Source organism: Styela clava, chromosome 15 (genome assembly GCF_964204865.1).
Source record: "Styela clava chromosome 15, kaStyClav1.hap1.2, whole genome shotgun sequence".
Classification (NCBI taxonomy): Eukaryota; Metazoa; Chordata; class Ascidiacea; order Stolidobranchia; family Styelidae; genus Styela; species Styela clava.
Genome location: NC_135264.1, coordinates 5411550 through 5426398, shown reverse-complemented (window position 1 = coordinate 5426398; position 14849 = coordinate 5411550). Strand labels below are relative to the sequence as shown.

The following is a 14849-nucleotide window of genomic DNA, read 5'->3' as shown; positions in this document are numbered from 1 at the left end:
TAGAAACCCGAGCTCGTACGACACAAACATAAACCTATGTGTTAATCAGATAAGGGAATCGTAAGGTTCACTTACGTGTCATCACATATCTAATACATTATGTCCATTTCTTGATACTGTTAAATGCTCTGTAACAAATTAACCGATAATTTTGAATAAATTGACATCAACACTAAAAATAGTTTTCAACGTCATAATATTGGAAAATTCGATAACATTCTATTATTGACTTCCGAAATTAAATGTAGCCAAAATGAATATTTCGCATTTGATTATTAGCAATATGCATAATTCATCTTCTTGTATATGGATTTCCATCATGTGGATTGTTTTGCAACAATTGAGCCGGAGCAAGATCCTGCCCCGTGAAAACGGATGGTTTTAAGAGAAAAAAGAGAAAGACGATTTTAACGAGTAATATGAAATATATGTGATCCTTTTTAAAAAGCGATTCTCGAAAACAATTGTTTAACTAATTTCATCTGTCAATGATAATAATTTAGAAGTATGAGTTGTCTATGTGTCATAAGTTTATTGTCATATAATATCGATGGAAATAAAATCTTATAGAGACATTCGCTTGATCCTTACTGTTATATCAAATTAACAGCTATTTCAGTTACACGCTAACCCATATTCTTTGATATTCTGGAGTCAGATTGGAATCTAGTTTAATTAGTAGTTAAAATTTGAGGCGTTTCAGCTCTTAAATTTTAATACCTAAATGGCTAGCGTTAGCAAGGTTTTTTGCGTTAGCTTGCAAAACCTTGTGTATAATTTGTGAAATCTGTGCAAGAAATTGTCGCGGGACTGTATTTAGCTTTTTGTTATTCACTTATATTACATTAGGGACGTGTACAGTAGTGTGTCGAGTCAGAGTCATAATATAAGCTGATAATTTTTCCACCAAAGTAGATATCCGGTTATTCATGTTTGACTCCGAACACCCCTATCAATGTAACCCAATACAGGCTCCTTTTGTATCACTGATATTAAGGTTGGTCGTGTTTTTGTTGCCCTGTATTTTATCTAATCAATACATTTCTGCTGGATATTAAAGTTTACCTATGAGAGCAAACCATCGAACTAATTATGTGGCTTTATAGCAAACCAATTCCTCGGAGGGTTTTACTTGCTTGGCAAGATTGCGTGTTCGTGAAACTGCACGGCTGCACAATCGTTGGTTCCACCATGGTTGCAATATTCAGGGTTATTGCACATAAATTTGAAAGATTTGGTTGCCTATGTTTCTAACGTCTACTCACTTTAATTATTTTTACCTTAGCCTATTAATCGAACGGATGTTGTCCATTGTCTCTTCATACAGGCGATGTTCTTACGCTACATCTTTTTCGACCTATTTTCTTTACTTTTATCTCATATTTGTTTGTATTAGTATATCTCATATTTTCAAGATTATCATCACGCTCAAATATATTGTTTTCAGAATTGTAAGAACAAGCATTATACAGGTCTATACACATTTATTACCATTTTTAATTTGGACAAGTTTTTACATAAAGCACTGCACTCCATTGGCAGTATATATCTTGTTCAGTTGCCATAAAGTCCAATCTCGCTGTCTATATGACAGCGATAAAGTATGAACAACACTCCTTGGGTGGCTAGACCCTTTGTAAACAGACTATCGGATTTCCAAAAGAGCATTGTCACTTCCTAAAATCATATATATGGCCATTGTGACCATTAAAACTACTTGAATCGCGGAGATAAAACGTTTGTATTTTACAAATGCTGAATAATGAAATATTGTATGTAAACTCATCGCATAATTCGGCTACTGCTTTTGCCTCATTTTCATTTCAACAAATTTCAGAGAATAATAATAGCCTTTCCAAGCTTTCCAGGTAACAGATATTCCATATTTCACATTTCCTCCATTGATATACAGCCCATTCAAATTTGCTGCATGACAATTTCCGTACCAGAACGCTCCCTTGTAAGTGTCGGCACAGTTGTAAGATACTATGTCATGATCTGCGTCTTTCGTTGTGAAGGGTCGTCCTTGATGTATAGGGGTTGTCCTTGATAGGAGTCTTCTAAAGAATTTCCAGCATTTCCACTGTATTGACCCACCGTTAAGCGATAATTTGTTGAAGAATCACCGATCGAGAATGCTCTAGAAAAAATAGGATATATAAAAACATACATTTATAAACTTGATTATAAAGTTTACATTAAATTGAAGGTTCGAAATCATACCCATATTTTGCATAGGCTTTGTTTCCTTCCCAGTCTTCCATGTCTACTCTGAGTTCATATGTCTTATCTTTCGACATCTGATAGATATTTTCTAAACCTAAAAATTTAATGTACTGGCTTCATAATGTATATCAGTAACACAAATACGGGCTTAATTGTTGTCCACATAGCTATATATGGTGCTCTTCACGTAATCGACTGATGTCATTACGTCTAACAGTTGCCGCGAGTTAATTTTCATTTTTTACCAGATTGTATAGATTCTATAGAATATCGTCATCCAGTTTCTGGTTTGCATAAGTTTCATGTTTCATACTATGATCAGGAGTTTTTCGTCAACCATTGAAGGTTGCATGGTAGGAAGCAATATATATATATATTTAAAATGGACGCGATGAAGTATATCTCGAGCATTTTTCAATTGTCAACATTTTTAGGAACTTGTTGCAGCAAAATAAGGTTGATGTCATTCAAGTGAATAAAAAACTCACCAAACCAAAATTCTCCAATCGTATTTCCAAACCCCTTTACATAATCATCCCATCCACGATAAAAGTCTTCAGAGCCATCCATTCGACGTTGAAATACCTTTGTAAAACATTCTATTTTTAATTATATACCTTATCGATTTAGTTTTAATTGTACGAAGATTTGGGATAGTTTTAATCTGACACCTTTGTCTGGATGAGTGTGCTTGCATGAGTTTTCATGGAAAAGATTGATCAGATAGATTTCCGATCACTGATGCGCTCGGAGATTTATATTAAAATATACGGTATATACTTGCGATAGCGATCAATTTTTCAAAAGAGTTCCACAGTAATTTTCGAAATAACTAAAAATAGTAGTTTAAGAAAAATGCAACTAGAAGAAACTACAAAAAAGAATACAACAACAATAACAAATAATAATATCAAAACTATCCATACGTCCATTTCGTGTTCAATATTAGAAAAGTACGCGACAAAATTGTTAAATTATAAATAACAATGAATCGATTTAACTCACAATCCATCCTCCTCCATCTGTCATGAGATCACAGTAAACTTCAATCTTATCAGAAACAGGGGTAGGATAGATTTCAAAAACTCCTCCGGTTTTATTCCAAGAAAGAGAATTGAGTTTGTGTAATTCTCGACAGCTATCAGGATAATAACGCTCTGAATTTTAAATTTACAATTATACCGATTTATTGACGAAACATATATTTTTTGTAGTATTAACTTTGAGCAATGACTATGAAGGATACAGGAAATGTGAAATGAATGCACGTTTAATCACTGTATATATATTTTATTTTTAATACAAGCTAGTTCATGTAAAACTATTAAGCCCTTAAGAATTTTATAGAAAGGCATCCGTAGTAAAATCTATAATGTAATACAAGCAATGCAATATATCGTTATTAAAAGCGACGTGATAAACATAATTACGATGCTGGCTTTAAAATATCACTCAGAGTAATAAGAGTAATAATTTAATATTCCAGATGCATAGGAATAAGTATTGAAGGTATTATTGAAGGTATTGAAAGTATTATCTGATTGGTACATCATTCTCCTCGTTCAACGTTTTCTTGATGTAGTTTGCAGGATTCGTACTTCGCTGTACAGTGTCCAGTATCTTCTTGACTATAATGGCTAACGACTGACCAACTGCATAATAAAAGTACAAAAACGATGGATATGTATGACTTCATCTTACTTCTAATTTATCTGTAAACAAAAAAGTATATGATAACTAATTCGAAGCATATTTTTATCAAAGACATATAATAATAATTAATACTTTAATGAATAGATACTTTGCAAATTTGCTATTCATATTCACTTGGAATATTACGGTTAATTTTTTGCTTGTATATTCGCTATACCTATACAACTGATTAATTAGTACTCTTAGCGTAGTTTTTTTTTCATTACTGTTTCAATTGCATGTCTTTCGATCTTTTTTGTGAATGCCACCTATACTGGTAACAATAAATCTTGATCCATCAAAAAATTTCAACGTTGTCCAAATTTCTACATATTTTGACCACGTTGAAATAAATTAATAAAAATGTTACCAAACGTAAATTACGCGTTTTTTGCGTTATCTTCTAAATTAGTTTTATACTCTCTGATTCAAATCCTTTATAATCTGTTAACTATTTCAAATAAAACTACAAAAAAAAATTATACAAAAAGAAATCGGAAGGTTAGGCAAAATGCTTAACCTCGCCTGTTTTTTTTTTTATCAGAATCAAATTGCGTACACACGCGTCTTTCTCGTCTATTTACTTGTTCTAAGAAGGCAAGCTAAAGTCTTTACATTCTGAATCTAAGGCATTGGGGAGTACGACTTGGTACTATCTCAAAAACAACCGATGCCTAACATAGTGTTACTGGTCATGTGAAACAGACAGCCTCTGCGATATATTTATATTTGTTCACTTACCGGAATTGAGCTCAAAGATTGCATGAGTAAAAAAAATAAATTGAAAAAAAATCTTAACTATAATATATATATAAAAACGGATCTCTAGTTTCAATAATTTAACAGGAGGCGCCACATTTCGCATGAAATTCCTATCATATGAAGGGGGATGGCGCCCGTGAATGTGCAATACAATACAAATGCAGACAAAATTCTATGGGAGAAACATAGTAGAAATTGTTCAAGGAGTTTAATTTTGTCCGATATGTCTGTTTAATGTATAACAACTTCCTTGATACGATATAAAATTAAATTGAAACTAATTTTATTTTTCATTATGTCAAATATCGGAAATTGTTTATTTTCTAAAGTATACAATTCATTCACCACACCTGCATAATTGTCATGAACTCAAGGGTTCCTCATTGTTTTCGCGATTTGTGAAAAACAGAAGACGAAAGGTTAATTTTAAATATGAACTGTAAAATTGCACAATTTACAACGGTAATATAATAAAGCTTTAAATCTAGGTAAAGCATATTGCCCAAGTTTGATGAGAATTAAATAGCTAAAAAATTCACGTGGTGGCGCGTTTAGAAAACCAGCAAAATTGGTCCACGAATGGCCGAATATAAAATAGAAAAAACCAATAGCATTTTGGTGACGTTTGCACTTCCATTGCTAACTGACTCCGTAATATGTTTTTGTGGGCGATCACAAATAATTTGTAAATATAGTTGGATGTCGTGTATTCATTTCACTTCACTGAAAGAATTGGTTTTTAGTCGACTTTATTTCGTGGGGTAAAGCACATATCTTCCCATCCTATTATATATCAAATGAAATCAGCTTGCGCCATTAATCGTTAATCAGGAAACATTAGTCAATTTTTTTGAAAGCGTAGGCTGTTTACAAGAAGAAAATAAACGCAAGATTTCATATTTTGAAAAAAAAAAATGTATTATTTGAAGGTTTTTGTAAAGATGTTGTCGAATCAAATTTTAACCATGAGGATTACCCGTATCATCTTGTTAATATTGTTATGGCTATGATTATAGTTCTACTCTCTTTTTTGTTCGAAGGAGACTGATATGGGACTGATTATTCCAACCATTCTTGTACAAATATGTTGCAGGTATACTGTTCTCAAATGCGCCCATGAAAACTTGGTATTACTTAAATATTTTTTCCGAAATGAATGCCGATATATTTAGATTAAAAAATGCTTTTCAAAGTCAACCGTCTAAGCAAGGGCTATTACTATATGACCCTATTTCCACAAGTGAGCAATTTGTTATACATGAACAATGCCTCAAATCTAATGTGGCCGTTGTTGTTTTTATGTGCAAAGGAAGGCTAATAGAAGTAAAATTTTCGATATTTGAGTATATTTGGTATAACACGAAATGCTAAAGTTGTTAAAGCAGTAAGGGTTGGACAATTACCAACGGTTTATAATATTTGACTATTCAAAATATGAAAATATGAAAAAATATTGAAATCATCAAAACAATACGTTTTGAATAATTTTCAACTGTTTATGGTAATTGACTTTCGATATGTTATCTATTTTTGACTGTCGCATAAATTTGCAAATATTATTACTGTGACACCATTAAATGTGAACGTCCGGCGACATATTTCTTGACTATTTGCCAAGAACGTCATAACTAGTCGTTTACATTTATTTGCTACGACGACTATACTGCTTTTCACCAACGTAAATGATCTCTAGTGAGAATGTTATTTCTAGCAATTTAATAGTTAGCAAAGAAATGTTTTTGAATATTCCGAGAAATGAGTGATTTTATATTCGGGCGGGTCATGAACGTGCGGTCCCACTACTCGCAAACTCAAATCGAACATCGAAGTAACCCCGCGACGGTGAGTAATCCTACCGCACATTGTCACAGTTTTCATGAGATTCGAACTTAGGTAGCAAGCTGCGTTGCTTGCCACCTATCCAAGTGTTACGTTGTAAACGTACGTTGTTTACAATTTTATCGTACATTTTGCCTCTGTGTACAGTGCATCGTGCGCTGCCTTGTAAATAATCATTGTAGAACCGTTATTACAATTATTCCCTTTGCTTGTAGCGTAAATTAGTAATTTTATCTGTTGTCTGGTTTAGCGTTTTCCTTTCCGTCATTTTTGCATTACGTATTCGTCGTGTAATAGCCGAAGATATTTGTCCGTATTGTTGACTGTTAACTTATCTTTTATATATATATATATATTGTAATTGTATAAGCCACTCGGATCGGAAAACGTTTGGTAAGAAATTAGCCTTTTGTTGTTGATAAATGCTCTGTGACTTAAGTTAATCAATTGTGTTTTATTCATTTAAGAAAACCGCTGTTATTTGCCAAGTGTATAAAGAAGAAGCTGATTTATGCATGTGTCTTATTTGTGGATAGAGGGGCTGAGAGTGGCGCATTCGATACGTTTTCATTGTGTCTTGTCTATATAGATTCCGGGCTATCAAAAGACGTGACATCAAGAATATCCTCCGACGTTGTATTAACAACACACCCAGATTTAGGCGAATAGCGGTCTTCTATAAACTTGCTTTTGACTGTGTTCAGCAAGACCGTGAGCTATGTTTCATGATTTATCTTGCCTTTTTCAATCAAAACTTCTCTCTAATATGTCGAATAAACATTGTTCTTAAAATCTTATGACTTTGGTGCAGGCAGCCTAATAACTTGGCGATAAAGCTACGCGATAAGATAGGAAGTCGGAGCAAAATTTTTTCTTACATTTTTAAAATCATAATTCTGGCAGCGTGCGCAACTGCTGAAACGCACTGACTTGCCCTAGATTCACCACGATTCAAGGGATATTACAATAAAAATTAAAAAAAAAGATACAAAAATAAAATATATATATATATTTAAAATCAAACCCGAATTTTAATGAGCATTCGTTAAATTCCCTTTTTCAATCCTGTACCAAGTTAATTGAAAATGAGCGTGAAAATGAAATGGCGCGTGGTAGAAACATTTGAATTGAGACTTGTCTCGCCGTCTGGTGAGTAGTTGGATCATACGCCTTTTAACACGAACGGATATATAACCACTAATTTTCCATGGTGGTAATCCAGAAATGTGTCCATAAATGTTTTGCATGACGTTCACATTTAGCGATGTCACAGAAAAAATATTTGCATATTTATGCGACAGACAAAATAGACCATACAGTATTTGGAAAGGGTATTACCATAAAGCGAATAAAATAATTCAATCCTTACTGTTTTGACAACTTTAGCATTTCGTGATTTACCGAACATGCACGTACATGACCTTTACATTTACCGGCTTCACAGGAAAATTACTTGCAAATTCATGCGATTTTTTAATTCATAAAATTGATCCCAAATTTATTATTGTCCCTACACGAATTTATGTGGTGACAAGTGCTGCTGTACAGCGCTTCTTATGAAACAAGTGGCTTCAGTTGTATGTCGTTCGAGTTAATTTCGATTTTTAAAATTTAAAAATGTCCGGAAAACGGAGCGACAAGGGTCGAGCATTCCAAAGTGCTCGGACGGAAAAGTATTTTTCCATTTTCTATGATTTCTTTGACATTGGCCAGGGTGTCACCCCACCTCTTCAAGCAAGTCATGCGAGAAACTCTCAACATCATGTGGATGGGCCGCAACTAGTTGGAAGGATAGTTAATAGACTGAGATAAGCCGACGATGTAGTTCTGAAGCAGGACTCTTGTTCATTATCAAGAAAACTGAAGTGATAAAAATTACAAAGGTTACAAATGAGGAAAACTTAATTTTGGAAAACCAGAGCGTTGAAAATGTAGAAAGATTCAAATATCTAGGTGTAGTTCTAACAAACAAAGTAGACGAGACAAAAGCGGTAAGACGAAGCATAGCAATGGCGAAAGCTTCAATGATTTCTCTGAGCAATATCTGAAAAGACAGATCAGACAGATCAGCAGACCTCAGCATGTCTCAATTGTTCAAACTGTCTCTGAAGCAGGACCAATAGCGTCAGTTTGTGAAGAGTGTCAGCAATGACCATTCCGTTTAAACGAGAGATGACGTTTCAAACAGATAGAGTGAAGATCTTTGCCACTCAGTAGCCAGACGATACACAACCTTACGTATTGTACCATTTGTCCTGCCAATTCGAGTGTCAAACGCGAATTGTGAAAGAGTGTTCAGTATTATGAATGCGGTTTGGACCAATAGTAGAAAAAACTAACTTTAATCCCGTCAAAGTTGAACTGAAGATGAAATTGAATTTTCATATTATGTCATGCAATGAGTTTATCAGCCACGACAAAGATCTTCTTGAAGCGGCACAATAACAAGAAAAATACAAATTTAAGTACCAGAAAGACTTTTTTTGTGATTTATTGTTAAATAATTAAATTTTCAGTGGTTAAAGATGGAATTTTTCTCCAGAAAGATATTACTCGAGTCAGTTGGTATTTTAATTCACGTTGAAACGGAATTGTCACAGAACCTGGAAAGTACCTGTCCTGTAACAGTTCCGCTTTGACGATATGGATGCCCAGACAGTCTCTTGTAAGCGGGGCGTGCAGTCACAGTTATATTCACTGTCCTTCAATATGGGGCACAGTCTCTCGAGAGATGGGCCTATAGTCACAGTTATAATTAATGTCTTCTAATATGGGGGCTTTTTTGGAAATAGGTAAACTGTGCCGTACTGGGTACGGATACTGGTAGTTAGTTTCACTGTTCAGCTTCGTGTAGGATACCCTATGGATTTCGGTGGAGCGATGATAAATTATTCTACGGGTTCATATATTTAAGCATAGCTCGCTTGTGTTCTATCTAATAAATTTTGAGGAAATTAATACAAACCCATTTTTAATTTTTTATCGTTTTAGATGATTCGAAATTTATCAAAATAAGTATTTTTTTCCAAATTTCCAACGGTAGTCCCAGTAGATTTCACGAATAGGCCCCCTATGTAGTCACCATCGTTTACTCATTGTACTGTCATCGGTTACGGTCATTCACAACCTAATTATGCCGCGAAAAACAGCAAAAAGGGCAAATTTTAAATTTAACATTGTTGTAGGTCCCATTTGATGCCGCCCTCACTGCCAAAAAAGCCAGTACTTTTCATTCATCAGGAACTGTTGTAGTGAGAAAATCTGTCTAATATCCTAATGTCAACATCAACATGAAAGTTTTATAAAGTCACTTTGTAGGCCTTTATTTGTTATTTTAACAATTTAACTTGAGGGAGCGTTATGGTACGGAGCTTGTCATGCAACACGGGCTACATTTGAAAGAGGAAATGAGTAATATAGGATATTTGCTTGTTGGAAAACTTGGAAAGGTAATGACCAATTTATTAACTGTCTCTAAGCGGCCTTTGAAGTCACTTTCATAAGACCATTATATATATTGAATCTAGCTTTACGTTCTATTTAGTTCAGTGGTTCTTAACATTTGTGAGCCTGCCGAACCCCTACGCTATTCCGTTAGCTCCTGTTGAACCCAAAATTTTTGAACTAAGAGCGCAACCTGAACTTATTAAGGTGAAGTCGGATTTATACAAATTTATAGAAAATTTGATCGACTTCAATTGATAGAATATGAACTTGTTGCCTTACTGTTGAGCATAGGTTGTTTTTTTCGGGTTAAAATTCAAAGAACATGCTTTGTCAAGACCAAGAGAGTATCAACCGCCGAAAGAACCGCTGGTTACGCCATTGGTTGTAGCAGAATAAATTGCAATAACACAGTAAACTTTATACATTCATTAGATTTATTAGTGACACTTCTGCTACTGTTTCTCTGTGAACAACTGAGAGATACGTGGCTTCGTTTCAAAATGAACAATTCTCATGACATTTCGCATTGGAGTCCCGTCCAGTTGAGCAGGTAAAGCCATACTGTACATTGTCATCAGACCAAGTTCTTTGATGACTTATTTCACGAAAAAGACTCCTCGGAGTTGCAAAGAGTTTTTGGAGAAAAAAAAACGTTGAACCACTCTGAAAATTGCGGTGCAAACTTAGATAGCAATACGCCGTGTCGAAATATCCATTGTTATGTCACAATGGCAAGGACTAAAAGGGCTGGGCAGGGCATTTTCGATTACCTGATGATTTCGAATACTCGGGGAGTCAATGGGAGATATGTAATTGTATGCACTCGTTGTAATTGCGGAGCGTTCAAACACAATAACAAAACGCTTATTTATCGATAACTCACTACAGAAAAAAAACATACCGTATGTCAGAATTGCATCGAAAAATATGGCTACAATAGAATAAATGGGTAATTCACCTCGACCCTGAGGCCATACGGAGGTACACCCAAGCGCTTGATGTCTCTCATTGACAGCTCTAAAAATATTTTTCCAAACAAATTTGACATACCTTGCAGCAGTTCAATGACCGAAATACATCGATTAGAGCGCAATCGTTTATTTATTTACCTCCTGGAGAGAGACTAAGCAAATGAAAGGAATGTGAAACTCGAATTAACAACATTCTCAAATAGTTGAGAGCGTTTAGAAGAAATAGTAATCAGACTTCTAAGTTTAGTTCATATTCATGATATATATCTCAAATAGCAATAGGTGTAGCAGAAGGTACACAGGCGTAATTTTACAAGAGTAATCATATGGAGCATTGAGCGTTTAGACTACCTCTTTATATCGTTAACTACATTTCTACAAAAATTATTATTTAATTTAATGGAAATATACTTCAATTTCCAGATTATTAAAATTAAAAGTAACATGAGCTTATACGACATATACATCGCTCTTGTATTTTTATTGTACAGTCGGTCAGTCGTAGGTCAAGAAGACATCAGACTCTGTACAAAGATGTACGAATATTGCAAACTACAGCAAACGAGTGGTGGACAGAGTGAGCCATGTGCCGATCAGATCTCAGAACCGGGTCGTGTTGGAAAAACTGGTCCACGTGGTATGCCGGGACAAAAAGGAGAACCTGGTGACGTTGATTACAATCGTGTCAATGCCAAAATATCAGAAGACATTTCAGGTACTATATATGTGTATTGTTAATTCCATACATTTGCCCTGGTCATTTTTATTTTCATGGATGCAGACGAGCAATTGGTGATAAGTAATACAGCATATCAAGTTTGACACACATTGTCTTGTATAAGTAAACACATCTTGCCTTATAAAATTGCTTTCAAGAACATGCATAAGCAATACAATATTTGATTCAACAATCTGACTACAAAAGTCGAGGGATGTGAGTGAGCTTTTTTTTTTTTTTTTCAAAGTATAAAATTTATCACAATTAAAAACTGTAACCTAAAATAATCACAAATAATTCAATCAATCAAATCGTTTTTTATTAGCCATCCATGCAGGCAAACGGGCACAACAAAGTTAAAAAAAAAATGAAAATATATATATATATACATATTCATGACTTTGCCCAGAATGGACAGGATAACCGCGAAATGACCATTCGGTATACCTGTCAGCGGCTACCTTGGTTAGGTAATTGTGCTTACGGTAATTCTGTATTCCCTACTATAACTTATTGTCTCCAAGACTGTGCCGATGATGCATCAGCAACTGTGTTGTCGGTTTATGTATTAGCAACGACCAGAAAGTAAATTTGAATATCAGCCTGTAACAATTTGATGACCACACAAAGGAACCCATGTCTTAATCAACTTCCATATAGGTTATATCTTTATACTATATACCAAGCGTGGAGTATACAAGTTTTGATGCATAAATAACGTAAACCATGCTAAATCTATTTTACCTCTGCTCGTGATCACCTTACCTTTCATGTCATAGACAAATTATTATGACTACCCAAATAAGAAACCTGCAATTGCTTGGAGTTTTGAAAAAAGGATTTTCATCGGCCTTACATATCAAAACACTGTCTATAGCAGTGGTTCTCAACCGGGGGCCGATGGCCCCCTAAGGGGGCCACAAAGCAGTTCAAGAGGGGCCACGACACAAGACCAATAATTGATCATAAAGCAACTTAGTTTGCATACTTTTATTTTAAAACAAAATCTCCCGTTCAGGCGTTCACCGCAGTTTCATTACATGAACAGGTTATTTGCGATTTCAGGGTGAATTCACTTTCCCATACGTGAATTGTTTCATCATATTGCTCACAATACGAAAATGGAACAACAGTCGCATTGGCGTTGGCTTCACCAAAGTAAATCTGGTGCTCCCGAAGTATGCGAACCAAGATGGCGGACATCGGAACGTAACATGGGTAACAGGTTAGGGTTAGGCGATAATTTTTTTTTCCAATTTTCCTTATTTTAGTCCTATTATCAGTTCGAAGACTAGCCAAGAGCCTCCCGTAGTATTTATAGCTAAAACTATGGCTTAACCCTAACCTAGTACACATATTACATTCCGATGTCCGCCATCTTGGTTCGCATACTTCGGGAGCCCCGTAAATCTAGATGACAGAGTGAATGTAGCTATGAAGTGGCATTTCGTATTCTTAGCCACTACTTAGCATGAAAGCTTCTTCACTGATAGTAGGCCTATGACTTGCCACAGCCCATCTGGCTTTTCTGATCTTGTCACCATCAAAACAAAATCTAAAAACCGTTTTGATGTTGACAGTGGCATTCGTCTCTGGCTGTATCAAAGACTGTGCTCCATATAAGAAACCTTGCAAGGCAGTCCCAAGTGCAAGATTCCCATTGATTGTATACTAAACAGCTTGGACTTTTTTTGTCTCTATATAGTTTGAGTTTTTTTGGATGGTGAACACGGGGGCCACGAGTGCAATAAGGCGCCAGAAGGGGGCCACGAGCCATAAAAGATTGGGAACCACTGGTCTATAGGTTTGAGTTATAGAATGTAAAGCCATTTGGTTGCGAGGTCGAAACCATATAAAAAGGTAGAAACTGAGCGATTAAAAAATTGTTGCGAGTCTTAAGTAAATATAAAATAAGCCGTGCCGGAATGTCGAGATGAAACGTTTGTTGTTGCGGAAACTCAGTAAAATTATAAGATAATCCAAAGAAATTATTTTAAAGTGCATAAGGAAGTGAGAACAGATACGAAATTATAAGTCGCAAAAGACATTCCAGGTCAGTGCGTAGATTGAGGTTATCTTGAAAGAATATGATGAATAAACAAACAAACATATTAGTTTATAAATGATTTTAAGGTAAGCTTATTACGGATAGTTTTTGTCCAATTTGGAATCGGAGTTTAATTTTTAGTTTCAAACCATTTTCAAGTTACCCGAATTCAGATTTTTGAGTATCAGTCTATTGAAAGTCCATACCAGTCCATACCTTTTCAAAGATTTGTGTCTTTATATGTTTTAATGGAAAATTAGGATTATGATATAGTGGTACACAGCAGGTGAAGTTTAAATATGTTTTGACATATACATATATACTAATTAACTTATGCAGAGTTTATATCTATAGAGTACTAACATATAAAAAATACCTAGTCGGTACCTTCAACACTTTACTACCGTTTACGTCTTCCGCATGTTGAATGTAGCTGAGTAGTGACTAATAATCACCTTATGTTATGTTATGACTACCTAACATATATAGAGTATAATAGCAAATACCTTTGAAAAGTTTGCGAATAAAAAAAAAGAATATTGTTTTATTGGATAAAATGTGTAGTAACTTTATATATTTTGCTTATCGAAATTCACCTATAATTTAAAAACTACGTAAATGCAAATTATAGGGAAATTCGTGGTTGTATAAAAAAGTGTGTCATCAGTGACCTCTTAGCTCATATTGTTTCAAAATATATCGGTCGAAAGTTAAGATGAAAGAAAGATGTTCATTTATATACCCGTTCTTAGTTGTACCAATGACATTAAATTGTACTTTAGGACACAGAGAGCAGTTTAGAATTAGGCTGTACATCAATACGTCTAATTACTATAATATGTTAAAATGGAATCTATAACATTCATACAACAACAAACCCGTGTGGTCTCCAATCGTGATGGTAGTATACATTCAAAAATCGAAAGCTTCAGAACAGTGTTTCCCAACCCGAGTCCGCGGTCCTAAAATGAGTCCGCGGAGCGTTCGAATGAGTCCGCAACAAGCCAGAAATTCACTGCGCGCCGCAAACGTTTTTGCGAAACCTAACTATCAGCCAAGTTACAAATTACGTTAGAATTTACATAAAACATAGCAACTTTATTCGGTTCCATTACATTTGAACCCACGTACATTTGAACCCATGACA

At 34.8% G+C, this 14849-nt stretch overlaps 1 pseudogene; it reads right to left on the bottom strand.

The window, feature by feature from the left end:
- Positions 1-585: 585 nt before the first annotated feature.
- LOC144411806 (ryncolin-1-like) lies at positions 586-3255 on the bottom strand (annotated as a pseudogene).
- Positions 3256-14849: the final 11594 nt, after the last annotated feature.